Source organism: Peromyscus californicus, unplaced genomic scaffold (genome assembly GCF_007827085.1).
Source record: "Peromyscus californicus insignis strain IS unplaced genomic scaffold, ASM782708v3 Scaffold_22__1_contigs__length_63687245, whole genome shotgun sequence".
NCBI lineage: Eukaryota > Metazoa > Chordata > Mammalia > Rodentia > Cricetidae > Peromyscus > Peromyscus californicus.
Window position 1 is genome coordinate 52,026,186 of NW_026294525.1, and position 15,218 is coordinate 52,041,403.

The 15,218-nt window shown below is 36.5% G+C and overlaps 1 pseudogene; it reads left to right on the top strand.

Annotated features, from left to right (window-relative positions):
* The first annotated feature begins 2,840 nt into the window (after positions 1-2,840).
* Positions 2,841-3,614, top strand: LOC128118158 (60S ribosomal protein L7a-like; annotated as a pseudogene).
* Positions 3,615-15,218: the final 11,604 nt, after the last annotated feature.

Below are 15,218 nucleotides of genomic sequence, written 5' to 3' on the forward strand. Positions count from 1 at the left end.
AATTTTAAAACAAGAAAGAAAAAAATTAGGATCTAAACCAGGCAGTGGTGGCACAATCTTTTAATCCCACCAATCAGGCAGAAACAGGTGATTTCCAAGTTGAGGTAATCCTGGTCAGCAGAGCAAGTTCTAGAACAGCCAGGGCTACATGAGACACTGCTTCAAAACAAAACCAATCAATACACAACAAAACAAAACACCCAAATCTAAAGCATAGTAGCTCATAATTGTAATCTACTGTACTTTTCACCCACATGTCATACACTTGTTTCTATGGATTTTTCATTGTTATTTCCTCCTTTTAAAATTCTTGCCTAGGTATTTTGAATTATGTAAATTCATGTTTAAAATAATTAATTAATTAATTAATTCAAACATACACAGCATTTCTAAGTTCAGGAGAGGGGAAGATACAGTACAAGGATCAGAGGAACCAGCAAGGAAAGATTTAAAACCTCCCTTCCCCACATGCCAGAACCTTATAGAACATCAGCACTGCAGAGAACTGTAAATCCTCCTTCTTTCTCATGCAGAAGTGAGCAAGCCTGCCAGAATTTGAATGGTCCAAGAACTTCAGTTTCAATTCAGAACATCTGTGCCAATAATTAGCTCTAATAATTCTACTATTTCATCTCTATTTTGGCATATACATCACATGATGGACTTTCTTGCTTGCATGTTGCTAGGTTTTAGGGTTGCCGTATGCGTTTTTCTCCTTAGTATAGTATAGTGTATTTCTTATTGCACATTTCACTCCATTTAATACACTTGCTCTTATGGATGTTCCTCTTTATCGTATTGTCATTTCTTGTTCCTCTTTATCTTGTTGTCATTTTCCTTTAAAATTGTGATTAAGCAGTTTTGTAAAAAATTTAAAATCAGAAAAATGGGTGTTTAAAATCAATTGTTTATGTAAGGAATTTCACATGTAATTTTGCCCCAGTCCATCTAGATCACTTTCGTTGTTCACAGCTGAATATTCTCTTTGAGATAGTCCTTAACAAAAAAGCTGGTGATAAGTTCAAATTTGTAGAACAAATTTGGGGGTTTGGGGAGATGCCTATATTACCCTAGTAAAGCATAGTACTGTCAAGTAACTGTTTGCAGAATGCCATCCTTCTGAAAAGCTCACATTTTACTCACAACATTAAAGACTTTTGCTTTCACATCTCATCTAAACTCTCTTGGGGCAGGTCCATCAGAGCAACAGCAGAAATGTCAACAGAAGCTTTATCCAGGAGGGCTTTGAAAGATGCAATTGAAGTACTGAAAAACAATAACTACCAACCCAGGCTATTAACCAAACATAGCTATCTGTCATAATAAAAGGAGAACTAGAAAACTTCCAAGATAAAAATAGGCTAAAGGAATTTATGATCACCTGGGCACGTCTACATAGGATAGTTGGAGGTATGCTGTGAGATGTCTTTCTGTACGCTGTGAATATGTGCTACTCTGACTGGTTAATAAAGAAAGCTGTATTGGCCTATGGCAAGGCAGCCTAGAGGCAGGCAGGAAATACAAGCAGATAGACAGGAAGAGGAAAGGCAGGGGCAGAGGAGATGCTATCCCACTGTCCAGAAAGCAGCAGGTAATGGCACAGAAGTAAAGCCACTGAACATGTGGTGACATATATAAATAGAAATTGGCTGAGTTTAGTTATAGGAGCTAGCTAGCAAGAAGCTTTAGCCATAAGCCATGACTATACAGTTCGTAATTAATATAAGCCTCTGTGTGTTTATTTGGGTCTGAGCAGCTGTGGGACTAGGCAGGAGACAAGAAAACTTTCAGATGCAGAGGGATCCTTATTTAAGCCAAAAAAATCTATCCAGGAGGTCACAAAAAAAAAAAGAGGAAACCATGCTGGAATAATAACTATGTAAGTAAGGAAGAAGAGAAAAGTATAAATATTACAAAACTGATAAGAATCAGTAAACATATTTCAGTACAATTCTAAATGATCATAGTATCAGTTTCTCAATCAAAAAATAAAAGACTTGTAAATTGTATAAAAATCAGGATCCATCTATTTGTTACCTCCAAGAAATATACCTTTATAAAACACAACAACTAAACTCAGGTTAAAGAATCAAAAATACATTTCAAGCAAATCATCCCAGGAAACAACACGTGGGTTTGTTCTGACATCTGACAAAACAGACTTACAACAAAATAATGGAAGAGCACAAAGAAGGTGACTTTATCTTATTACATGATCAATCTATAAGCAGGTCTCAAGGCGTATGTAGAGAGGGATGGGGAATGTTAGAATATATGTGATTTAAGAAAGATATGTGATATGAGAAAAGTGGGAGGCTATCTGGTTCGACAGGGTAGGCAGGGATGTGATGAGAAGATAAAGGAGAGGTGGAGAGAAAAGATGTAAATCCAAATCAAGGATACACGAGAAAACTTACATTTGTGACAATCAACATCATGAGTTAAATTTAAAAACTGAGTACCGAGTCTGGTGAAAAACAGCAGTGTTACTAATACACTTTTCCATTTTTCTGTGGGGATACTTTCTATACTCTCCTTTATTTATTATCATTTAATTTTTTAATGCAAGTTATCAATATCTAGGACTTAATTTTGCCACACAGGATGGCCTTAAAATCAGCCTAACACTATTTTCATAGCCCCTAGAGTTTTGGGGCTACAGGCAAATCACACTGCCTGGCTTGTAATCTTGTTTTCTTTAATCATGACACTTCACTTTCTAGTATCAGTCTCAAAAAGTGATATTGATTTATACTCTGTGCAAACTAAAGTAGAATGATACCAGAAATATTCTTCGTGCATTATTTGCCTCTTTAGAGACTGATGCTTTTCTGTTATTAAGAATGCCCAAGGGAAAGAAGGTCAAGGGGAAGAAGGTGGCCCCGGCCCCCGCCATCATGAAGAAACAGGAGGCCAAAAAGGTGGTGAATCTTTTGTTTGAGAAAAGGCCTAAGAACTTCGGCATTGGGCAGGACATCCAGCCCAAAAGAGATCTCACACGCTTGGCAAATGGCCCCGCTACATTAGGCTGCAGCGGCAAAGAGCCATCCTCTACAAGGGGCTCAAAGCACCTCCTGCCGTTAACCAGTTCCCACGGGCCCTGGACCGGCAAGCAGCTACCCAGCTGCTTAGGCTTGCTCACAAGTACAGGCCCAAGACAAAGCAGGAGAAGAGGCAAAGGCTGCTGGCCCATGCTGAGAAGAAAGTTGCTGGCAAAGGGGGCGTCCCAACTAAGAGAGCTTCTGTCCTCGGAGCGGGGGTCAATACAGTCACCACCTTGGTGGAGAAGAGGAAGGCTCAGCTGGTGGTGATTGCCCACGATGTAGACCCCAATGAACTAGTGATCTTCCTGCCTGCCCTGTGTCAAAGATGGGGGTCCCCTACTGCATCATCAAGGGAAAGGCCAGGCTGGGGCGGCTGGTCCACAGGAAGACACGCACCACTGTTGCCTTCACACAGGTTAACTCGGAAGACAAGGGTGCTCTGGCTAAGCTGGTGGAAGCTATCAGCACCAATTACGACAGATATGATGAGATCCGCCGCCTAAATCTGTGGCTCACATTGCCAAGCTGGAAAAGGCAAAGGCCAAAGAACTCGCCACTACATTGGGTTAAATGTACACTGCTAAGTTTTCTGTACATAAATATAATTACAAACTTATCTTCCAAAAAAAAGATGAGCTATTTGTCGCATGTTTCTAAAAGCCCCTCCTATTTCACATTACTCTCCATTCTATAACTCTGAGATCAGCATTGCTCACCCCCTTAACTCTTTTCTGTTATCTCAACACAATTGAAAACTATCAGTTTCCACAAACAGTTCAAAACCCATTTAGGTTATTCTGTTTTCAATAGGACAATGTCAATAGAATATAATTTAATTATTTATCACGTTTATGGTTAATGTTCAGTACTAGAATGTAAGTTCTGTACACTGAGATGTTTTTCTCTTTCTTTTCAATGTCTCTTAGAATGATACTTAGTAAAACTTGAACAGGTAATTTTTTGATTTTATAGGTCATACATTCAGCTTTTATAATCCATGGAAGATTAGGGGAGAGAATGAATTTGTCAAAGATAATTACAAAGAATATGGAAAACAGATTAGGGGAGAGAATGAATTTGTCAAAGATAATTAAAAAGAATATGGAAAATTCAGTATTGTGGTTGCTGCTGTGATGTTTCTGCATTTAATGCTTTAACTTTACCACACTCAAATTAATAATTTTAAGTATTTGTTTGTCTACTCTGATGCATTACTAGTTCATAATGTTGCATCAATTATTTGTTTCATTGGTTTCAAATAATTAATCCTATGATGGTATATTTGGTCATTGGATATAGGTTATTGTCATATTCTAAGAATAAGTAACAAAATGCTACTGGTATATATCTTATTGATGCATTTTGTATTGGGAAGCTAATAATAGCTATAAATATGAATTTCATGTCCCTTTGTTTTATAAAATTTGATTATACCTTACAAAATCAATACAAATTAAAATAGATAATTTATGATAGGAGGAAAGTTTCGCATCTTCTTAGACCACCCTAAATTCTAGTCTAAAAAATTACCCTTCATTTTCAATAAAATCAATCACCTTATTATTAAAAGTACCATGAAACTTATTTCTTTGTACTCAATAATCATTTTTTATTATACTCATTTTTTAATGATAATGTATTGCCAGTTATTTCTTGGCAAATATGTAGGTTTATGTATCCTTTACATAATCCTGTATTTTATCACAATAAAAATTTAATAAACGTATTTTTAAAAGGAAAGGAACAAAATAAAGTCTAGTTTTATTGAATGAATTTTTTTCTATTTTAAATGATGACTAGCATCACATCCTATGTGCTATCCTTTTCAAACAATGCAAAGTTGAATTTTTTTTAAGTGAGCAGTTCTATAAAGTGCAAGTGCTAGATCTATAGTTCAAGGAAGACTTTTGTCCTGTTACAAGGAAAGAATCACAAATGAGGCCAGTGTTGCCCTAAGCTTTAGTGTTTGTTTGGCTATTGCAGAGAAGCTTGGGAAATCTTTCCCTGGGTAAGAAATCTTTAGAAATCCCTTGTACTTTTGGAGATTTTACAGCATGGATAAGTCAGGATTTTGGAGGAAGTAACAGCACTTTAAATTCTTTAAACTTGTAAGAACTTAAACTTTTCAAGCTATTAAATCACTAAATTTTTTCAATAATTAACTTTAATAGCTTACTTGGAAACATTGACAATCAAAGAGAAACCTAAAGTGTTATCAAATATATTTCTTTTCTCAGTGATCAGAATCATTATCGTGTCTAAGTTTGTGTGGTCTGTGTGTCTTTGGGTGTATGTTGAGTATGTGCATATTAATCAAGTATGTATTAGAAAAGAGTGTACAGGAAGCAAAAATTTGGCTCAATGTGTGAAAGAATATTAAAATACTAAGTTTATAGGTATAAAGGGAGTGGTTAATCTGGGAGCAGTTGAGAGAGGAAATAAATGTTCAAAATATAATGTATGAAATTCTGAAAAATTAATAAAAATATTAAAAATGTGTTTCTTTTATCTTGAGATTATAACACAATTATATATTTTTCTTCCCTTTCCCCATTCAAAACCCTTCCATAAACCTTTTCTTCTCTCTTTCTACTGCATGGTCCTTTTTCCCATTAATTGTTTTTGCATTCACATAATGATATATAGTAAATATTTAATATGATACATGTATTATATTTTTGTTCCTACATACATATTTATAACTTGTTCAGTCTTTATAATGTTTCTTTAATGTGCATTTACAGGCCTGACCTGTAAGTTGACAGCCAAATTCATGCTTTTCCCTGGGAAAGGCTAATTCTCCAGCTCTCAGCATTTATAACTCCCTCTTCTTTCTGTTATAACTGAGGCAGCCTGATGCTCCCTTGTCCATATTAGAATGCTTGTTGCTTTTGTCCTTGTTGAACCCATGTTTAGACGGTAATGATGGTGAGATACTATGGATATGGGTTCTGACATTTCTGGGAGACATAAATTCATAGACTTGTCCCTGTTCTTCTTGTTTATACAATCTATCTGCCCCTGTGTCCACAATGATCTCTGAGCTTTAGGGAACAAAGAAAACTGTATTGAAAGGATTAATTTCAAAATAAAATATTCAGTAAATCTCATTGTCATAATCTGAATGAAGGATAGACTTAGGAGCATATTTTCAAATTCAAAAGTGAGTTACTGAGGCCAGAGACATGGTTCAGAAATAAAGACTCCTGGCTCTTCCTCAGGACCAGAGTTCAAGACCCAGAAAATATATTGGGAATCTAAAATCCACCCAAAACTCCAGCTCCATGAAAACCAATACCCTTTTGTGGCATCTGCGGGAACCTCTGCAAATGTGCACTACATGTACATACATGTTGGGGGATATTATTGTAAGGTGTGTTACATTTATTTATGCTGCATTTGTTTAACTCTGTGAAGCTATGTTATACTGTGCTTGTCTAAAACCCTTGATGGTTCAATAAAAAGCTGAGCTGCCAATAGCAAGGCAGGAGAAAGAACAGGTGGGCATGCGGCAGGCAGAGAAGATAAATAGAAGAAATCCGAGAGAAAAAGGAGAAGTAGCCAGAGAAGGAGGAGGACTCTAGGGGCTAGTCACCCAGCTATACAGCCAGAGTAAGAGTAAGATTTACAGAAGTAGCCGGGCGGTGGTGGCGCACGCCTTTAATCCCAGCACTCGGGAGGCAGAGCCAGGCGGATCTCTGTGAGTTCGAGGCTAGCCTGGGCTACCAACTGAGTTCCAGGAAAGGCGCAAAGCTACACAGAGAAACCCTGTCTCGAAAAACCAAAAAAAAAAAAAAAAAAAAAAAAAAAAAAGATTTACAGAAGTAAGAGAATAGGAAAATCTGAAGCAAAAGATAGGATAATTTAAAATTGTTGTCAGTTAAGAAAAGCTGACAACAAACAAACCAAGTTAAGACTGGACATTCATAATGAAGAAGAATCCTCTGTGTCATTTTTTTGGGAGCTGGGGCAGAGCCAACTTAGAGGCACATGGGCACGACTCAGGTGTAGGTTAGTAGTTTAAAGATCTGCACATATGGTCAAAAAAGGCTGAAGATCCTGTATGTTATTGTGCTGATTTTGAATTTTTTTTGATGAATTTGTTGAGATGCAAAAGACAGCTGCTGGGACACATGGGATTGTGAACTGGACTGCTAAATTGAACAATCTAGATACTTCAGAAACAACTTTTTAAAAAAAGTCGAAAACTATATTTGTCAAATGGAAATAAAAAATGCTTTCTAATTTTGTTCCCACAGGAGATGAGAGGCTGTGGATTCCTTCAAGGTTGATTTGTATCAAGTTTGAATGGCAAGACCTCCTGAAACTTGACAGATGATATCTATCAACAAACGTTACTGCTGGTCTTTCTGGGACTTGGTCATTATTACAAAATTTTCACAGGGACCCCTAAAGATGCCTTCACCCACAGCAAGCAGGAAGCAGTTTAGTGAAAACTATGCCCACATTCCTAAGAGTTGTGGGTGATGGGTCATTTTTGGTTATTTGATGGGTTATGGATGTTTGTTATCATTTAGGGGAATATAGTACATTAATATAAATTTAAAGTTTTTTTGTTACATTGTACATATGTTTCTACTCTTGTTTAAAAGATTTTTGTATATTGATAAAAATTTAAGATTATTTTTGTTACAACATATTGTATATATGTTTATTTCTTATTTAAGGTATTGTATCTATGTTGTTTATTTTAAAATGTAAGGTGAAATTCTAATTTTTGAAAGTTGTTATAACTATATAGGATAATCAGGAAATACAGGTTAATAGCTAGTCATTTATAACAATCAAATTTATAGATATGTTTGATATGCTTTTCAGATCATATAGAGATATATTTTAGATACTTAGATGGTGTTGAAACCTTTCAAAGACACACAGAATATGGCATTTAAAATGTTTTGTTAACTTAGGGCTTTTCAGGACAATGAAACACATCTGCTCCTGACACCACCAATTTACTTCAGCGATGATGGGCAATGAAGAAACTCCTTATAGAATTCTCTTTCAATGTGGCAGTGTTAGCCACTGGGCAAAGAAACTGTTCTTGTCTTCTACTGCTGACAATGTACTGTGAAAACTGGACATGCAGGATATACAGGAAAAAAAAAACTGTTGAATTTACCAAAAAAATGCAGAACAGTCCTTCAAAATTCCTGCATCACAGAAGAGTCTGTCAGATATTCTGCAGGGCACAGAGGAAAGTGACTGATGAACTTTGCAAATAAAAGGCAGGACAGTCCTTCAAATTTCCTGCCTCACTGAGAAGTCTGCCTGATACTCTAGGCCTGTAGGCTGAAGATAGATGCCCAGACATTACAGAGGATCTTTGGGTGACTGTTCAGGCAGTCAAATGTCTCTGTTGTTAGATAATATTACATCATTCTGGGTCTTTGATTGCATTGAAGATTAGAGAGTTATAATTACAGTTTTCCTTAGTTATGATAAAGTAAGTTAGGTGTGAAACTTTGGATTCACTAAGATAGGATAGATAATGCATTATTTTTCTGAATATGCTAACTCCAAATGTTAATATTGTAAATGTAACTCTTGAAAACTGTTATTGTGTATAGTTTTACTATGTTACAGACAAAACATTTCCTTTTATTTAGGCAAAATGGGGCAAATGTTGAAGAATGTTATTTCAAGGTATGTTACTTTTGTTTATGTTGCATTTGTTTAACTCTGTGAAGCTGTGTTACTGTGCCTATGTAAAACACCTAGTGGTTTAATAAAAAGTTGAACAGCTAATAGTGCTATGGGATGTCATTCTGTATACTGTGATTATGTGTTGCTCTGATTGGTTGATAAATAAAGGAAGGGAGTATAGGTGGGGCAATCAGAGAGGAGAATTCTGGGGAAAGGAGGATTAAGTCAGGAGTCAGCAGCCAGACACAGAGGAAGCAAGATGACAAGGCAGAACTGAGGAAAGGTACCAAGTCACATGGCTAAACAAAATAAGAATTATGGGTTAATTTAAGTGTAAGAGTTAGTCAGTAATAAGCCTGAGCTAATGACCATACAGTTTATAAGTAATATAAGCCTCTGTGTGTTTACTAGGGTCTGAGTGGCTATAGAAACAGGCAGGACACAAGAAAACTTCAGCTACACAATAGCAAGACAGGGGAAAGGGTAGGCAAGCTGACAGGTAGAGAAGATAAGTAGAAGTAGAAATCTGGGAGGAAGAACAATTAGCCAGAGAAAGAGAAGGATGCCAGGGCCAACCACCCAGATACATAGCAAGTTGTGGAATAAGAGTAATATTTACAGAAGTAAGAGAATGGGAAAAACCTAGAAGGAAGAGCCATATGGGATAATTTAAGTGACAGAAAGCTAGCAAGAAACAAACCAAGCTAAGGCTGGGCATTCGTAATTAAGAAGAAAACTCTGTGTAATTTATTTGGGAGAATGGTGGCGGGCCCACCAAGAGAATAATAAACAAACATCAACACATACATAAGGATACATAATTAAAATGACTCTTTAACAGTTATTTACTTTGGGACTGGAGAGACAGCTTGCTGTAAAGACTACTGATTTCTCTTTCAGAGAACCTGGGTTAGATCCCCAGCACCTGTATTCTATCTCAAGACTATTTGTAACTCCAGTCTCAGAGGATCTGACATCTGCTTCCAGCCTCTGTGGGCACTTCACAGACATGGTGCATGGACATATATACAGGTCATACATTCATACACATAAAGTAAAAATAAATAACGTTCAATAACATATTTGTATTAAAAAGTGATACACTATTAAGTCTGAACAATATCACACATATCATCCGTATGCCAAATACAGTAAACATGTTCTCTATGTTTATGTCCACACTGAGACTAGTACAAGGTAATAGGGATCCTGGGGCTTGAGTTCCAGGCTTTGATGAGTAGGTAGACTTTCTGTAGGTTCTGATATCAACCCCAGAATCTAAATTTTTAATAAATATTTATTTTTATTTTGTAGGCTTGAGTGTTTGCCTGAATATATATTCATATATATATATATATATATATATATATATATATATATATATATATATATATATTTACAAATAGGTTCCTGGTGCCCAACGAGGCCAGCATAGGGCATTCAGTCCCCTAGAACTGGATGTGCAGGTCTTTTCTTCACCAGAGAGGTTTTACTAGCCTCCAGAATTCATTTGTTTTCTGACATACAGAATCTTGTAACCCATGTTAACATGTTGTACGTGTTCTATAATTTCTTTGTCTTATGGTCAGAAGTCACTAGAATTCTGGAATATTTCTGAAGTGAATTAAAGAAAATGATATGTTAGAAACTTACAAAAAGGATATGTAAACTGTTGGCCTTGATGTTATGATATTCTAGTGACAAGTTGAGTTTAAAATATATTTCAAGCTCTCAATTCCAATTTTAAACCTTTAATATATATGCATTTCTATATGTATCATGAGAGTTAAATTCATCTTGTGAGTTTTTTATAATTTTCTATTTTCCTGAGTTGGATGTATTTATTTTTTCAAACAAAAAGTGTTTTTTGAAATAAAAATGTAGTACCAATTTAATTTTATAATAAATTAATGAAAATAAGGGGATATATAATCTTAAATATGACATCAGTTTTAAAGTACAGTATAAGCCTATACTAATTGAAAGGATGAATAGGAAAGTTTCATTAGTGTTACATTTTTATGCTGCACCTGTTCTAACATTGATAATTTAAGACCTGAAAAAACTTGAAATACAGTGATTGAGCATATATTATTTTCAGGTAACTCAGCATTATAATTTTGATGTGAAATGTCTCCTACAGATTTATGATTTAAGTACTTGGTCCACAGCTGGAGATGTTTTAGGTGTTGTAATAGGTCATAAGATTTAGTGTCATTATAGGTTATAGCAGCAGTGGGTTAAACTGTGGGTTGTGACTCCTGTGCTGAAACTCAATCTCCAAAAATAATTACATTAAAATTCATAATAGTAGCAAATTTACAGTTAGGAAGTAGCAATGAAAATAATTTTATGGTTGAGGGATACCACAACATAAGGAACTGTATTTTGAGGGTCATAGCATTAGGAAGTTTGAGAAACATTGGGTTCCAGCCTTAAGACACTTCTTCCTTGAGCTTCCTATTTCCTGGCCCATAGAAATGAGGAAAAGCTGGAGCATGCTGCGATTGACATGGAGTCTCTGTTTTCATGTCTTCTCCATCACAATGAACTCTATCTTTTCAGATCAGGGTCCAAAATAACTTATTCTCCCCTTAAGCTGATTCTTATTAAATACTTGGTAACAGCGATGGGAAGGAAACTAAATGAAACATCAGCACCAGGAGCTGCGTCATTGCTGTACTAAGCCTGACACAGGCCTCTGTACCTGGCTTTTAGGAAGAAGGAAGAAGAATCTGGAACTGTGAGGTACAGAAATCAAGAGTTCTGTCAATATCATTTAATGAACCATTCTGATAGAAGTGCTGAGGATCCGGAGATGCCGAATGTGCAGTTATGGTTAGCTTCAGAGTTCAGAAGTAGGAAAAGTCTTTTAAGTTTCATTATGACATGGCATTTAGCTTCACGATACATGTGTCCTGAAAGCTAGTTTGATCTTGGAATAAAAAACAATTAATTGATTTGTTTGTTAGGGAAAATTTCAAGACAGATTCGTGCTGTGCTGTGGTATGGTTACAATTTATTGCTTATACCTGGGTTTATATGAGCAGACATCAGAAAGTGGAATATAAAGAAATAAAGATATGTGCAGCTTGTTAAGAAATGAAATATGAACATCTTTAAACCTGAGGACAAAGCTGCTCTCATTATTAAAAGGAGTATCACAATCTGGGCTCGAATCCACCATTTGCATTAAAACCATGGAATAGATTGATACAAACAAGTAGCCTGCAGAGGACACTAAGTCTTAAATATTCAAATTTATCTTAAATCAGATAGCCAAAAAGAAACAACCCTACAGGGTTCCCTTCTTTTCCAAAACAACAATTCAGGTGGTGTTTCACTAAGTTCATCTGCCCTAATGTGCCATGCTGCTGAAGCTATGGTCAGATGGACCAGGCTACAGATTGAGCTCACTACAGAATCAGGCTGATTCACTCATGTAGCCCTGGTTATGAAAGAAAGGAGAATGTGAACATGGGGGGCAGTTTGGTCTTTTCCAAGGATACCAAAAGGGAATGAGACTGGGCAGTATGTAGCAGGGTCAGATCCCCTGCGTGGGGGTATTTTGTAAGCTGGGCATGAAGCTGTGCAGGTCAAGCATTAGCTGTAATAAAAACTGCATGATGTCAGGAAAATGGAGGCAGACACTGAGGAAAGCTACAGGTAAATGGAATCTGTGGGTCACATACGCTGCAGGCAAGAGGACTTGTGCAGCAGGAATACCAAGACCAAACGGAGGAGAAGCCACCACATAACTGGGATGCTAGACACAAAGTTGCAAGATGTGACCTTTGCCTTGCTGGATTCTGGACTTTCCTTAACTTAATCTTTTGTTTTCTAATATTGCCTCTTTGGGAATGGGATATTCATTTTGCGCCCTTGTTTGCTGGAAGTTTTCCATTTAATTAGTGTTTATACAGTGGCTTACAGAGATTGACTTCATTCTCTGAAGATGTTTCAAATATTCAAACTAAAGTTTATAAGAACTTTAGAAGTTGGAGTGAATGTGTTGTGATGTGAGGGTGAGCTTTTAGGGACCATGCCACGGTTTAAATGAGAAATATTTCCCATAGGCTCATATGCTTAAATACCTGATACCCAGATGGTGAGACTGTTTTGAGAGATTCTAAAACATTGAGAATTGGATCAAATAGAGGGGAAGTGGGCTGCCTGACTGGTTGGCTGTCTTTCCTCAGGTACCTCTTTACTTCTTAATTGCCAACAGAGCAACCAACTACTTCAAATGCCATTGCTGTATGTGTGAGCCATGCTCACTGTTAAGTCTTACCTTACATAATAAACTCTATCCCTCAAACCATTTGTCAGGGTAAAAATTCTCCCTTAAATGATTCTGTTGGGAATTTAATCATAGCAATGAGAAAAGTAACTAGTGTAATCAGTGTTGGTAAGTCTGCCTATATTTAGAAAACAAATACTTTGGAAATAGGATTGAAGTGTTAAACCAAGTTAACGCAAAAGGGAAACAGATGCCTTTGCTTGTATCCCAAAATTCTTATCTGTAGATGATTATCTATTTTCTTCTCTGATTCAGCTTACTTCTTTAATAAGTTAACAGATTCTTGGAGTCAGAACAGCAATGCAAATCCCATGCTATATTTGCATTAGTGTCTACAGAAATAAATTGCTCAAACTCTCTCCATCTATGGAGATCCAGTTAATATTATGTCACCACCACATGGATAATCCAAGATGTTCCTATGACTCTTCACTTAGGAACATTGCTTCCATGTTTTAAAAAGCACCTGCTCCAGGCTTCATGACATTTCACTACATTATGTGAAGGTTACTGTGATTTGCAGTTCAGTTGAGCTCCTATCCCTTTTCTCCTTCAAAAAATTGAGCACAGCTTCAAAAATTATTCAGGTATGGAAAAATTTTGACACGTAGTTCCATGTTAAAGGAAATAGGGCATAAGCTCTTAGCGTTTTGTAGCCAAGCTGAAGATTGAGGCCTCCCTTCTGAAAAAGTGATCCCACAGTGGACAGAGAATGGAAACGATGAAAGCAACAAAAACCAGCAGTTGTTAATGTCACATGGGCCTCTTATATCAATTTAAGTTTGACCTGGGCAGATCATGTTAATCTGAGTCACTTTTACTCTAGTCCTGAACGCCCTCTCTCTCCATAAGGGACTTATATTTACTCACAGTTTCACATAGAAGAATATGGCTTCAAATATTTTAACATGATAGATACAACCAACATAGAATCACTCTCAAGCAGCAAAGCTACTCTTAATACAGTGCCTGAGGAAATCCATCTCACAACAAGAGGAGCTCAGAGGACAATCCTCTGCTGCCTATGTCACATTTGTCTGTAGTCCCAGTGTCACTAAACAAGGCTGCAGAAACACACAGTTGTAGCTGAAGTTTTCCTGTGCCTCACCTGGTCCACAGCTGCTCAGACCCAAGTAAACACACAGAGGCTTATATTAATTAAAACTGCTTGGCCATTAGCTCAGGCTTAGTATTGACTATCTCTTACACTTAAACTCAACCCATTTCTGTTAATCTATATGTTGCTACATTTTCTATGACTTTACCTGTGTGTCATTACATGCTGCTCCCTGGATGGTGGGCTGGCATCTCCTGACTCAGCCTTCCTCTTCCAAGAATTCTCCTTGTCTACTTATCCTGCCTACACTTCCTGCCTGGCTACTGGCCAATCAGTGTCTTAGTAAACCAGTGTACAAAAGCATTATCCCACAGAAATCAATCTCCTGCTTTCATATGGGATGTTCTGTGCTAAAATCCAAAAAATACCACGTGATTATTACAAGAGGACTTGTTAGAAATATGTCAGCCTGACACAAAAATCTTCAAAGCTCACATTGAAAAGAGAACTCTACACACATCTAATAGAAATAGGGAAAAAGGTTTATCTACAGATTGCATCAATAATAGTAAAAATAAAGAAGCTGACAAACAATTATCTAAATTATCCAAAAGGAATCCAGAAAGTCTACAATGTATAAAATTTGGACTAAAAAGGGACATTACAGTAATAGTACTGAAACTCAAGAATATTTAGGGAATATTTCAAAGCACTAGATTCCAAATTGTTAGACAGTATATAAGGTATGAACAAATGCAAACCAAAAGAACAAATAGGAATTTTAAAAAGGGTAATAGGTGATGGAGCTGAAACAGTATTTTAAAAAGCCTCTGAACAGAGAAAGTTCTCCATTACCGGTGTTCCTTGCTGGCTTTTAGAGCATTAATACCAAATTTTCTCAAACTATTCCATAAATTAAAAAAAATCTTTTTATCTAATTCTACAAAGTCACCAATATCCTGATACCAAGCCTTGGCAAAGACACATCAACAACCAAAAGAGAAAGCAGTACAAAAAATTCTGAAGTTCATATTTAAGTGAAAATTCTTTGAAAATCAAAACAGCAAAGGAACCATACTGGAGTCCTCCTAATATCTAATTCAAGGCACACTACAGAGACAGTTGGGGGAGCATAAAGACAAAAGGTATT